Consider the following 13,948-nt stretch of genomic DNA (forward strand, 5'->3'; position numbering starts at 1 on the left):
GCAGGTACGGGTATAAACAAAATATGATTGTGAATTGAAGCTGAGCAATGGGTATATCATGCTTCACTAACTTATTCTGTCTACTTTGTGTATGTTTAAAATTTTCCATATTAAAAAGAATTGGTTAGGTTTAAATCCTGTCAACTCCATTTACTAGCAGTGTGACTACAGGCATATATCTTAACCTCAGAATGTCTCAGTTTCCCATCTATATGATGAGGATCAACAGAACGTACTTCTTAGGGTTGAGGTGAGAATAAATATGTTTTTATATATATGTATACAGATTTATATATGATATATAAAATTTATATAACACATTTAACATATAACAAATTTAAACAGAAATTTAAACTTAAGTTTTATAATACATCATTTATAAACATTTCTATATACACAAACACAGAGTTTAGCACATAGAAACTTTCAATAAACATCAGCCCTTTAGTATGAACACAAGGTACAAGGCATGGTATCGCAACACAGTGGGTACCCAACACATGGCAGCAATTATTAATATGAAACACAGACTTGGGTGTAGAACCTAGGTTCAGATTTTTAAGTATTCAACTAGTCTGCTTGACAGAAAGCCAAAATACCCTCTGGTAAATGTCCCCAGTGGCAGCTCTAACATCCCCAGTCTCTCCTGACAAATACCCCAGGATATGACACAGGATTGGGACCAGACTAATGTTTAACATGGAAGTACTGCTCTCTGGGAGCAGGCAGGGCCACCTATTTCCCCCAACCAGGTAATTTAAGGTCCATTTTCTAATATTTGCTGACAGAACAAAGAGGAAAGGCTCTAAGAAATGATCAGTGTTCACGCCAGCCTTCAAAGTGATTTGGTAAAAGTACAGAAAAAAACCACCCAGCTAGGGTCCACCCAGCAGGATAAAAGCTGACAAAGAAATGGCAATTTTTCCCTGAGCAAATATACAAGTAATAGATGAGCTCTGAGAGACTAAGCTCTTCAGGTTTTGGCATTCCCCTCTCGCCCCCTCCCCCTTCTTTTAAGAGAAGACAAACTCTCAACATAATTCAAGTATGACTGTTCACTGGATTAATTTATTCCCTGAAATGATGTAATTATGGGCAAAGAGTCATTCTCATCCTTCTATCCAGTTTAAATACAAATCGGCTTGGGAACAGCAGACCTTTTCCACCTGCTCCAGAAGGCTATGAGAAGGCATCACCCACCTTTAAAGTATGAGACAAATCCTCCCCACCCCCAGCTCATTAGCAGGAATAGGGATGCCACTCAATTTAGTCATTCATGTGTTTCTATTCAAGATGTTCCCGTCATACAGAATGTCCTCTCTCCATCTCTACAGACTAAAATCTCCTGTGACCAAACTTTCTGGGGAAAAAATGGGAGGAGAAAGGAGAGGGGCACAGCAACTGAGAAGAGATACCTGGATGCTGCTTCTGGATAGTCTGGGAGTAGAGTCCAGACACAGAAATACTGGTTCACAATTTATAAGCATAACCAGACAGAATATTAGAATCTAAGTGGTCCCAGATAACATATAGTCATTATCTTTTTCCTATGAAACCCAGCAAAATGCTCACACCTCCATAAATATTCCCTGGGTATCATACCCCCACAAATGAAGCAATCTCTCCCTCCTCTGAAATCCCAATCTCTTTACCTCTTTATGGTACTGCTACCTGGGAATTCCTATCATGGTTCTTAAAACTCATTTTTATAACTACGCACCAACCAGCAGGACTTAAAATGAAAAATACAGACAATGCTAAGTGCTGACATGGACATGGAGCAACAGGAATTCTCTCACATACCAGTGATGAGAGTGTGATCTGGTATGCCTCTGAAAACTGTTCGGCAGTAACTACTAAAGCTGAACATACGCCCACCCTATGACTTGAGGTTGGAAAACACTAACTGCTCCCCCTGAAATTTTTCCTAGTATTCTGCCTCATCACTACCACTGTCTAAATGCTTCCACCATTCTTTTCTCCAATCCTAGAGGTTGATTCAGACCACTCTTCCTGATCACTCCACCCCAAAGAGATCTCCCTTCCTATGGAAAACTCTGCCATTTACCCATTAACTCTGACAAATGACTCATGTATTCACATATAAATTGCATCATCTGGTTTTATAATGTACTTTTTTACTTTTAGTAACATTATCTAACTTGCTCCTCACAGTAACATTGTGAGGAAGTCAAGATATGAAATATTAACCCCATTTTTACAGATGACAAAATGGAGGTTCCAAGAGGAAAAATGACTTATTTCCATTTACCTGGCCAAATTAGTACCAAGGAACAAGAGTAGACCTTGGTCTTCCAAACCAAGCTACCTATACCAAACTGTCTTACTGTTAGATACATATTCATGATAATCTTATCTCCCCAAAGAGACCACAGGTTCCCTGAAAGCAAGAATATGCTATACATGTTTACATCCCTCACAGCCCCAAGAAGGCACTAGGTGTGCTCCCATTTGGGATGGCTGATCTCAGTATTGTCCGCAATACTTCAAGAACAGGCACAGACATATTTCCTCTTCTAGACCTCACAGGCAATGCTAAATTGTTGGGAGAAATTATGAACACAACACAGCATCCCAACAAACTTTTTTGAGTATAGGGACCAGGAAAGAGGAAGATCTTACCCTTCAAGATCAGGGTAAATTCAACAGTCCCTCCATTTCCCAAAGGCTCTGTGCTGCAAAATGTCAAAGGTGGTTGACATAGACAGTGGCAGTGGGCTTCAAGAACCACAATTTAATCACAACTCGTAAGTCACAAATTGAGCAAATACCAGAAGCCACACCTCAAATAATTTACTTACACACAAAATAGAGAACTATTTTACTTCGAAACTGAGTATAATAAAATGTAAAAGAATTCAATACGAAACTTAATTTTCTTCCTTCCTAAATAAGAACCTAGACAATATCAAATCTTTCTGGAAGCCATCCAGAGAACTGATGTGAGGAGAATAGGGAAAGCACTAAGCAGATGTCTAGACACCCAAACCTGAAGGACAGTGTTGTCCCCTACCCTAACATTTTTCACTCTACACACTGCATGTGGGACACCTCAGCAACAAAGAATAAAGGGAGGCAAAATAAAGGTGGGGAGGGCACACCTGGGTGGCTCAGTTGTTTAAGCAGCCAGCTCTTGATTTTGGCTCAGGTCATGATCTCAGGGTCCTGGGATTGAGCCCCATGTTGGGCTGTGCTCAGTGGGGAGTTTGCTTCTAGACTTTTTCTCTCCCTCTGTCCCTCCGCCTGCTTGAGTGCAAGCTCTTTCTCTCCCTCTCTAAAATAAATCTTTCTAAACACTGGAAGTCATATTCAAACAAGTCTCCTTGCCTAGTGATACATCCATCAATTCTGCTATTTCTAGTCTGAACCCTCAACCCAAATTTCAGGAATAAGAAAGAGCTAGGATCTACTGTACTTCTCTGCTCCCTCTCAAAACTGAAAGTAATTGAGGGCAGGAATTATGTCCTGCTAGGTGTTTATGTTCTCCATAGAGAGAACACAGCAGGTACTCCAAATTCCTAGAAATGAATAACTGAACTTTGAGATGGAAAGCAGCTACACAAGCATAATCACACTACAGCAGCTAGGTAACCTATTTGGCATGGTAACTCTACCAAGCCCCTAATTTTAGTAAGAGCTGATTTTAATTGGTGTGAAAATCACTTTAGAGTGAGTCTTCAGGGTTTGAAGAAAAGATATTCTTATGTTCAACTGATTCAGGCATAGATATCATTATTATATTAACAACACTGTCACTCAGTGCCAGATTACAGCTATCTGGAAGAAAAAAGTCCCAAAGCCTTAAAATGGTCTGTGTAAGCACGGAACAACATTTGATGTCTCAATGCAACATGATCATACTTCGAGAAAGGAAACCCAGACCTAGAGAAATAATGAGTTACGAAAATGATTCTTTTAAGTCTACTGCTGAGCTTGCTTTCACTGGCACAAAAAATTACAAAGGAAACTAGAAAAACAGATCAACAGACACCACGCAAGCAATACCTTTAACTAGGCTTAGTAAAATCCTTAATAAAACAAAAAGGAGACTGCTAAATACCAGATAAATGCCTCTAGAATGAAGAAAACCTGGCCAATAATATTAAGCTTATAAGCCTGGCCTTCTAAAAAAGAATACTTACTTGGAATAAAGCAATGATTCTTACCTTGACAAATAAACAGGACTATTCACTCTCCACAGATGGCATTTCAAGGGCCAGGTAACCTCAGCAGAGGTATCTATCTCATAAACCTAAAGCTCTAAGGAAATGCAAATTTTTGGTCTAGTGTTTTTCCAGTCCTAGTACTGTTTGGACATATTATAGTGTGTGTGTGTGTGTGTGTGTGTGTGTGTGTGTGTGGTGTGTGTGTGTGTGTGTGTGTTTAATTTTCTCTTTATTCTATGATTTTAAACAGTTTGCTACATATTTAAATGTAATTTTTTTATAGTCTTACACTCCAAGTTTGTCCATGGGACAACAGCTCCAAGTTTATAATGGAAATCAGCAGACAATTTGATAAATTCATTCCACAAGCAATTTTTCAGCAATCTGTCCACTCTAAAAAGCAATATCCATCTGTTTATATACAGAAAGTTATCTGTGAACCCAGAATTTAGCCCTCTGACATACTCTCAGTGCTCTAGCAAAGTCCTTTCTCCTTCCAGAGATGAATTCTCAAGTCACTTACGTAAAACTAGAAATTCATACAATTAAGGGGGAAAAAAAATCATTCAAAATTATCCAGTCCATCCCGGTTGTTTTAGACAGGAAGACTGAGATCCCAGAGAATATCAGGTAATTACAATTTATATGTCTTTTTTTTTTAAGATTTTATTTATTTATTTGACAGAGAGAGGTCACAAGTAGGCAGAGAGGCAGGCAGAGAAAGAGGAAGGGAAGCAGGCTCCCCACTGAGCAGAGAGCCCGATGTGGGGCTCGATCCCAGGACCCTGGGATCATGACCTGAGCTGAAGGCAGAGGCTTTAACCCACTGAGCCACCCAGGTGCCCCACAATTTATATGTCTTTACCAAGCATCAAATGCCTGCTATTTCCCCCAATGGAACCACACTGGGCATGTTGGGGAGAATGGCCAGACTTGCACTTTAGTCAGTGGAACACTCCAAATACAAGCATCTGAGCCTCAGAAAAATCTAAGTATTCAACCACAACCTCCCTCCCCTTACCCCTGCACATAGAGCAAAGGGCAGTGGACAGACTGAATGACTTTTTGGGAATATAAACTAGAATCTAGTGATATTCCACCCTTCCTCCCTCCTCTATGAGGTACAACCCATTTATTCACATGAAGTCCGTTATGAAGTAAGAGAAAGACACTAAAACCAAGGAAAAAGAACGGGTTTTAGAAACAGAAAAGATAACTAATAATGATACTTGGGCAGATGCCTATCTCTAGCTACTCACTTAAGCAGGGAGACAAAACTGAGTAGAGAAGGACCTCCAAACTTTTTTCTTTCTCTCCGGCTCCCACCCTTTTGGTCTTTTACAAAACTTCAGGGAGGTCTGAGACGATTTTATGATGAAATGAGGCCAGCCAAAGAAGGAAAGGAGTTGGCCAAGTATACAAACTGAGTTAGTAGCAGGAATCAGACTGAATGATCCTCAGGCTCAGGACTAGGTTCCTTCCCAGTTTATCCCACTGCCCTCCTCTCTTTAATTCTGAGTCTAAAAGCTGTACTCCAGGGGTGCCTGGGTGGCTCAGTGGGTTAAAGCCTCTGCATCCGGCTCTCTGCTCGGCCAGGAGCCTGCTTCCTCCTCTCTCTCTGCCTGCCTCTCTGCCTACTTGTGATCTCTATCTGTCAAATGAATAAATAAAATCTTTAAAATAAATAAATAAATAAAAATTAAAAAAATAAAATAAAATCTGTACTGGTCTGAAACTAATGGATAGTTGTAGATCAGCAAGCTAACATAACTAGTCATCTTCTCCCCCTTCCAGTTACACATTTTATACATGAAGCTAAAACTGAAAAAAACTAGGTTTCTATAGACACTCATGTGAAAAATCCTCCTATCTCTACCCTTTCTCCTGCCATTGCCTGGGGCAAAAAAAAAAAAAAAAAAGAGAGAGAGAGAGAGAGAAAGGAAGAGAGAAAGGAGGAAAGAAAATGTCTCTCCAAGAAATACACTATCTAAACCATCATCTAGAATCATAAATTGTTATTGCTAGAAGGGACCCTTGTAGTCATCTCATCATTATTTTCTATCATTACTGATAGAATATCATAGATGAATAAACCTGGACCTTTGCCACCTGATGAAAAGACTAGAGTACAGAGCAGGGTCTCCTGACTTGTCCCAACAAAAGTCCCTTGAGGTCCCTCTCCATCCCGTCCCTCCCTGACCTGCCCCACCCTACCCTCTACCTCCACCACTGTTATCTAAGCTACTGAGAACTGCTGCCTTTCTGAATGCAAGCTCCTGAAGCTACATTTTATTTACCTTGTTTTCCCAGTGCCTAGCAGGTAGTAAACACAGGTGACTTAGAGAGGGCCACATTAGCAGATGGAAAGAATCTCAGTACCAAAGGGCATTGTCTAGGAAAAACGTAAGCCTTCCTTGGCTTAACATAAGCAGTCTTCAGGGCTATGCAGGGCCTAAATGCCTGGGATCTAGTATGTCCTCCGTTTCTAAACTAGTGTTTACATCATCTAGTTTAGCCAGGAATAGTTACCAGATGTGTTGCTCAATACTGTCCCTCTCGCATGCCCCCACCCCCAACCCTCCATATGGAGAACTAGATCAACAACTAGAAGGTAAAGATCCTGCATGAGAAATACACCTCCTCTCTTATGTCTTCACCTCAATAATCAGCATCACCATCTACAGAACTGCACCAGGTAGAAATCTAGGAAGTCATCCTTGTTGACTCTCCACACCAATAACTGTTATGTCTCAATGCTCAATTCCTTCTACATATACACATTCTTCATTTGAAACACCATCATCTCCTACTTGTATTACCACAACAGCCTCCTCCTAACTGGTCTTTTTGCCCATGGTGCTCTAGTCCTCCAAACCACTCCCCAAACAGGTAGCCAGAGACATCCTTCTAAAATGCCCACAGGAGCACGGCCCCCCTCACCCTGCAATGAAGTCCAAATTCCTCAACTGGGAATTTGTCCTTTCATGACTTGGCTTCTGCTCTACCTACCTTACCAGTCTCATCTCCTCTCTTGTCACATTCACCTATCTTTTGCTTTATGCTTCACCCAGGAATCTTGAGCAACGTGAGAGATGTATTTAACCCCTCTGGGTCTGCTCCTCATCTACAGAACAGGAATAACAACAGTATGTACTCAGGGTGGCTATAGGAAAAATTAACACATTAAATGCTTAGAATAGCACCTGATGTCAGAAATGGCCAAAAGTCTCAACTATTACCACCACCATCTAGAAACTTGCTATTCCTTCTGCCTAGTCTTATCTTTGTCTCCTCCTCAACTCTCCAAATATCTTTTCCTCCTGCCTTATGTCTCTATTTTTCTTGAGATCTGAGCTCAGCCAACTTCTCTGAAGAAGCCTCCAAGGCTGGGTTAGTTACCACTCATCTATGCTCTAATAGTGTTTATCCCTATTCACAACACTTCTTACATTGCCTGTTTCCTTGCCTGCCTTCCCCACAAGGCTGTATAGACTCAGATCCCAAGCTTAAGACTGTGCATGGCAGATGCTTAATAATTTTTCTGTAAATGGAAAACTTTATAATAATGAAGTGTCCAACAGAACCGAATCCCAGCAAGTAGCCAATTCAAATGTTGGCCAGATGGCCGGCTGGTCGACAAGGCTTTAAAAGCCCTTCAACTACAAGATCCTATCCAATAAACAATTCAACACATTCAGACCTCATTATCGCACTCAGGGGTTTGGACTTAATACATAGGTAATGTTAGGCCATTAGATCTTTAAGCAAAGTGCAACATGCTCAGATCTGTTTGTTGCCCTATTATCCATCTTTGGAACACCTCCCACCCCACCCCGTTGGCATCAGCACAGAATTCCAACTACCTTTCAAAAACACCATATTCCACCATGCCCCAAACACAGAGAAACAGTCAAACCTAAGGGAGTTTTGTAAGGCATTTAACTCCATCTTAACCACCTGCAAGCAGTGAGTATTCATAAACACCCTCTAGGAACCCAAAGCTAATCCTTTTTGTGTGACTTTATGGAAAGCAGAGAGCAGAGAAAGTGCATTTCATAAAGGTAATCCATTTAATCGTCCTCTGAGTAGTTTTGATCCGAGCTGCTGTCACAGCATTGCTATTCTTGATCACTGCAGCCTGATATGCCCAAACCCTGGATAGTCGGAAAGGCAGGTGCAAACAAGGCAAGGGTGGAGAGTCCTCTGTGTTCTATTTCAAGGGTAGGAGGTCTCTTTGGAAGATACAAAAGGGGCAGAGATTTCCAGAAAAGGCTTCTGTGATAAGGAACTCCAATCTACAGCAAAAAAAGCGGGAAAAGGGCTTAGCCAGAGGTACAACTAGGCCTCAGTTCCAGCTCTGGGGCTGCATGCCACACCCTACTGCAGATAAGGACTAATCATTTTGCATTTACAAAGCACCCTGAGGTAAAGGGAGGTATTAGAAGTGCCAGCTTTGCCAGTCACTAAAGGATTAAAAAAAAGTAGGATTCCACTTATATGGGGTTCTTAAAGTAATGAAATTCAGAGACAAACTATAATGGTGGTTGTTAGGAGCTTCGGGAACAGGGGAATAAGGGAGTTGGTGTTTTATGGGTACAGATTTTCAGTTGGGGAAGATAAAAAAGTTCTAGACAACAACAGTTAGTGGTGATGGTTGCACAACAGTGTTAATGTACTTAATGCCAGACAACTACCCATTTAAAAGTGGTTAAAATGGCAAATTTTACCTCATGTATGTTTTTACCAAAGAAAGAAAAGAAAAGAAAGAGAGAAAAGAAAAGAACAGAACCCACACTGGCTTCAAAGTTATTTTGTTTGAGGTTATCAATTACATGATCCTGAGCAAGTCATATAACCTCTCTAAGCCTGTTTCCACCTCTGTGAAACAGGGGTAATGATACCTAATTCAAACATTCCGCTCTGAGGAATAAACGAGATACCCCACAGAAAGTCCTTAGTCCAGGAACTGGTACCCAGTAAGTACTTAATAAATGTTAGGTATTATTTCTCCTCCTCCTCCTCCAATAGACTTTCACAGCCATTTCTCACAGTCTCCACACAAACAGCATCACAGAGCCACGAGTGGCTCAGTTAATGATGCTACATCAAATCCTCTGCCCATGAAAGGTGTCCTGTCCTCACCACTTGTTAATTTGGTGACCTTACTAAGACAAGTGCCCCAATCTTGCTGTGTCTCAATTCTCAATTACAGCTGTAAAAAGGAGACTTAAAGCAAACTCTCAAGACCTCTCACAGAACTGGGTTAGAAATCGGATGATTCCAGAAGACTATTATACACTATAAACAAAGTACCATATGATAAGAGTAATGACTAATGAGAACTGGTACACCTGTACACAGAACCTGAACTCCTTTTAATGCTAAACCTGAGGCATGGAGAGAGGCTGGAACTAACTAACTTTCTCAAGATTTAAATTTACTCAGGATTCCTGGTCTGTTAAGGCCTGAATAAGTAATTTAGTGCCCCTTCCAAAGGTGTCAAGGGATGGCAGAAATAAAACTATTACTAGTCTGCAAATCAAAAAACGGAATTATAATTCTGATTCTGTCACTAAGGCAGTCTGTAAATTTAGACAACTTATTTCCCCTTTCCAGTGTTAACAGGGTAGGGGGAACAAGGCAGATAAAAAAGACCAGACGGTAAAGACCCCTTCCAGGTGCTACTACATACCACAACTCCTAAATGCAGAATTTTGGAAAGAGGAGAGCACAACAGACCTCCAGACTGCAAAGAACAAATACAAAACATCAGAAGACTCCTTCAAGATGCGGCCCAGGAACTCATATTTTTAAACATTCCCCTAATAGAGACCAAACACACTGGAAAACTAGAAACTTGCCAAAGTTAATTTTAGTTCACTTTTACCCCTCTCTTGGTCTCATCTGAAAAAAAGGAAAAATAAAACCCTATTTCAAGCAGGGAGTTGAAGCAGTTGACTTGAGCCATTTCCCCCTTCTCCTTCCCCAAGTAGGAGCTAGAAATCTAAACACTACAGAGAACACAAAAGGTCTGGCTGGGGGCGGGGCGGGGGGGGGGAGAGGCGGGGGGGGGGGCCAAGGAACATCCCACAAATAAAATAAAGGCTAGACCTCATTAGGACTTAAGCCTTCCTTGAGCCAAAAACCCAGAGAACGTCAGGTGAGCTTGAGATCTGGAGTCCCCTACATTCATCAAATTCTACGGAGCAATACTAGCAAGAAATTCATAGTAATTTCCTTCCCCTCGGACCTCCCGTATCCCCAGAATGGGATTTCATCCACAGTACAACAGACACTACCCTAGGAGTCTGGGAAAACGGAGTGACCCAAGGGTAAGTCAAAATCCTCTCTGCACTAAGGGATTACACAAGCTCACACTAAGAAATAAATAACAGGTACTTCCAGTACCAGGGCTTTACACTTCTGTAGCTACTAACTGTGATTGGGAGCAAATTATTTTACCTCTCTGCGCCTTGCCTTCTGCTTTTGTAAAGGGGAATAACCCCAGAATGCCGTCCTGAGAATTAAATATGGTTTATGAAGTTCCTAGTCAAGTCCATTAAATGTTACCTGTTGGTATTAAACGCTTCTCTCACATACTAGTTCCCTAAATCCACAAACATCCTTCGAAGCGACTTTCTTTTCCCCATTTTAAGGAGGGGCAAACTGAAGCTCGGCTGCACGGGGGGATTGCGTGAAGTGCGGAACACCGCCCCAGCTCGAGGGCGCGTTGTTGCTTCTCTCCGAGCCCCAAGGTGTGCAACGAGCCCAGCAACGGCAGCGGTGGGGGCCAAGGCGGCGCTGAGGCCCGTGGGGAGCGAGGCAGGGCCAGCTGTGCGCGCCTCGGGGAGCCGGCAGACCGAGCCCAGGAGGGGGAGCCGGAAGAAGCCCGGGCCAGGACGAAAGCCCGGGCCGGGCCCGCCCAGGCCTCCCCGGCGCGGCCTCCGCTCCTCTCCCTCCTCCCCTCGCCGGGCGGGGCGGGGCGCGAGCACAAAGACTTCAACTTCCGAGCGGGCGCGGGCCCACCCCGCCAACTCCTAGCCCAGGCCGTGCCCGCGAGGAGGAAGCGGCCAGGGAACGCCAGGCGGCCGGGGGCAGGCGCTGAAGGGCCGGGCCAGAGACACGGGGTTTGCCGGGGGAGGTGCGGGGGGGGAGGGAGTTACTCCCGCTCCTGGGACGCCCAGAATGGCCGAAAAAAGAGTTTCTAAAAATAGGCAGCAACCCGCGCGAAGAGGCGGGTGGCCGAAAAGGAACAAGGAACAGTCCCCCGCACCCCTAAGGAGGCGCCCGTGGCCCCCACTCACCCGCGCCGAGAGGTCTGGAGGAAGCCGCGCGGCGCGGAAGGAGGCGGTGCCGCCGCACTCGGGGGCGGAAGGGAGGGAAAGAAGGAGGAAGAAGGCGGCCCCGGCCGCGGCGTGAAGAGCTGAGCACACGCGCGGGAGTCGCCCCCGCCGCCGCTGCCGCCCCCTCAGCTTCTCCCGGCTGCGCCCGCCCTACGCCCGCGCCGCTCGCGCGCCCCGCCGCACTGACAGCGGCGCGAGCCCCGCAGCCGCGAGTCCTTCCCTCGGCCGGCACCACTGAAGCGCGCGGGGGTGGGGGCGCCCTGAACGGCTTTCCTCAGCTTGGCCCCGCCCGCCGCTCCGGCCCTGGTCCTGGGCCCTCCCTCCCCACCCCCGCCTCTGTCTCCAGAGGAGGACACGGGGACAAAAGCGCTAGGAGTCCGCAATCCCACCCTGACACTGCCCGGCTTCCCGAGTGCATGAGCTCTCCCCACCCCCTCAGCCTCGCTTTGGAAAGGTCCAGAGCTTCGGCGGGGAGAAGAGGAAGGCGGGGCGAGGGCGGGGCCTGACGGGGAGGAGGGACTGAGGAGGGAGCCTGGGGAGGCGGGGCTAAGGACTGGAAGGGTTGCTGGGGGGAGACACAGAGACTCTCCTACACCAGTAAGCGAGCCGAAGGGGGGCAGGGTTGAGAGGGTGGTGATGCCGGAGAAGAGAGAAGCTCAAAGCAGGTATGGAAGACGGTGGAGGCCACGCGGAGCCAGGAGCAGGGCTGCACTTGGAAGGAGGGGTTGCGGGTGGGGCTAAGGGGAGGCCGTGCCCATAGGAGGAGTCAAGGGTGGAGGGAGACTCAGGCTAGGCCGGAGGAAGCGGGGCCCTTAGAAGAGGGGAGGGGAGACGGTGCGGAAGAGAGATCCAGAAGGGAGGAAAAAACGAAGCAGGACAGAAGGAGGCGAGCCCGGAAAGAGAACAGGGAGGAGGGGACCCAAAGGTGGCCGCTATGGGGATGAGCCGGAAGGAGGCGTGACCAAAGGCGGGTCGCGAGGCTGGAGCTGGAGGTGGGCGGGGCCTGGAGATGGGACCCAAACACGTTGGCGGGGGGAGGTGCCCGAGGAGTGCGTAAGGGACGCAGTAGGAAGGAGTTCCAGGTCCTCTCACTTTCATGAAACCGGGTGGAGTGGAGGAGGATAGCTCCTCGCTGCTTAGTCTAGGACTGGGCGGAGAGGCCGCGATTGGGTTGGGTTTGGGGAGGAGTGCCACTCCCACCTACAAAGGAGGTTTCAAGTACCTTTACCCTTCTAGGGTGCGGGAAATGTTTTATAACCCGATCTGGGTCGTGGTCCTCTCTCCTGAAAATTTCTTCTGCCGGAAACTCTGACCCGAATCAGTGTTCCAGCCTCCACGGAACAATCGGAGGGGTCTTCTGAGAGCACACGAAGACCATTGCCCTTCAGTCCTCAGCTATATAGACTTCCTTGAGGGCTGTCGAAAGTCTCCATGTGGCCGACCTGTGATTTCATGATTGTATTTTTCACATTGCTACCCCCAGAACCTGCCAAGTCCTAAAAACGGCAGAGTTTGAATGGAATCCTGGCCCTGCCACACCAACAGTTACAACTTTGCTGTGTTGTTTGATGACCTCCATGTCTCCCTTCAGAGGAAGAAATCAAATTAGAGAGATAGTGACACTGAGACCAAGGCCAAGAACGTTCTTCCCCTGCCCCTTCTAACTCTGTTTAAGTATCACCTCCTCAGAGAGTGCTTTCCTGAACACCCCACGTAAAGATGTTCTCTAATTTGGACTCATTCATTTCCTTCATGGCATTTCTTAGTCTTGTCATTTATTGGTCTGTTTGTATGTTTTTGTCTATCTCCCCACTAGAAGGTAAATTCCTTAAGACCAAGAATCTTTGGTTGAGTACATCACTGTTACCAGACCTGGTGCAATGGCTGGTATAGACCTAATGTTCAATAAACACTTCAGTAAATGAATCAGTCAACCCATTAAGGAATTGGTCCCTACCAATCTCCTCTGCTCCGCTTCTAGTCACTTCTAGCCAATGGCCTCCCTCCCTTTGTACCGGCCTTACCATGTGTACTTGAATACACCACAGTCTCTCAGCAGCCTCTGCTATAGCATAATTCTCTTCTTGGACTGCTCTTCCCCTTCTGCCTAGATGCCTCCTGTTCATCCTTCAAAACTCAGTGCAGGGGTGCGCCTGGGTGGCTCAGTGGGTTAAAGCCTCTGCTTTCAGCTCAGGTCATGATCTCAGGAGCCTGGGATGGAGCCCCGCATCATCGGGCTCTCTGCTCAGCAGGGAGTCTGCTTCCCCCTCTCTCTCTGCCTGCCTCTCTGCCTACTTGTGATCTCACTCTCTCTGTTAAATAAATAAATAAAATCTTAAAAAAAAAAAAAAAAACAACTCAGCGCTGGAACCACCTCCTCTGAAAGGCTTTCTCTGACCTCCCATCAGCCCCACCACC

The 13,948-nt window shown here is 45.5% G+C and overlaps 1 protein-coding gene across 6 annotated transcripts in view; it reads right to left on the reverse strand.

The window, feature by feature from the left end:
* RALY (RALY heterogeneous nuclear ribonucleoprotein) overlaps positions 1-11,817 on the reverse strand; it is an 80,922-nt gene extending 69,105 nt beyond the window's left edge. For 2 of the 6 annotated variants that reach the window (XM_080812837.1, XM_080812834.1), the window contains exon 1: positions 7,197-7,311. The gene's annotated coding sequence lies outside the window, so the exon portion shown is untranslated. Of the gene's footprint in view, positions 1-7,196; positions 7,312-10,757; positions 11,134-11,491 lie in introns of those variants that run through there. The other 4 variants (XM_080812835.1, XM_080812832.1, XM_080812836.1 and 1 more) reach the window with 4 other exon arrangements.
* Between the last annotated feature and the right edge of the window lie 2,131 nt (positions 11,818-13,948).

This window comes from Martes martes (genome assembly GCF_963455335.1).
Source record: "Martes martes genome assembly, chromosome: 9".
NCBI lineage: Eukaryota > Metazoa > Chordata > Mammalia > Carnivora > Mustelidae > Martes > Martes martes.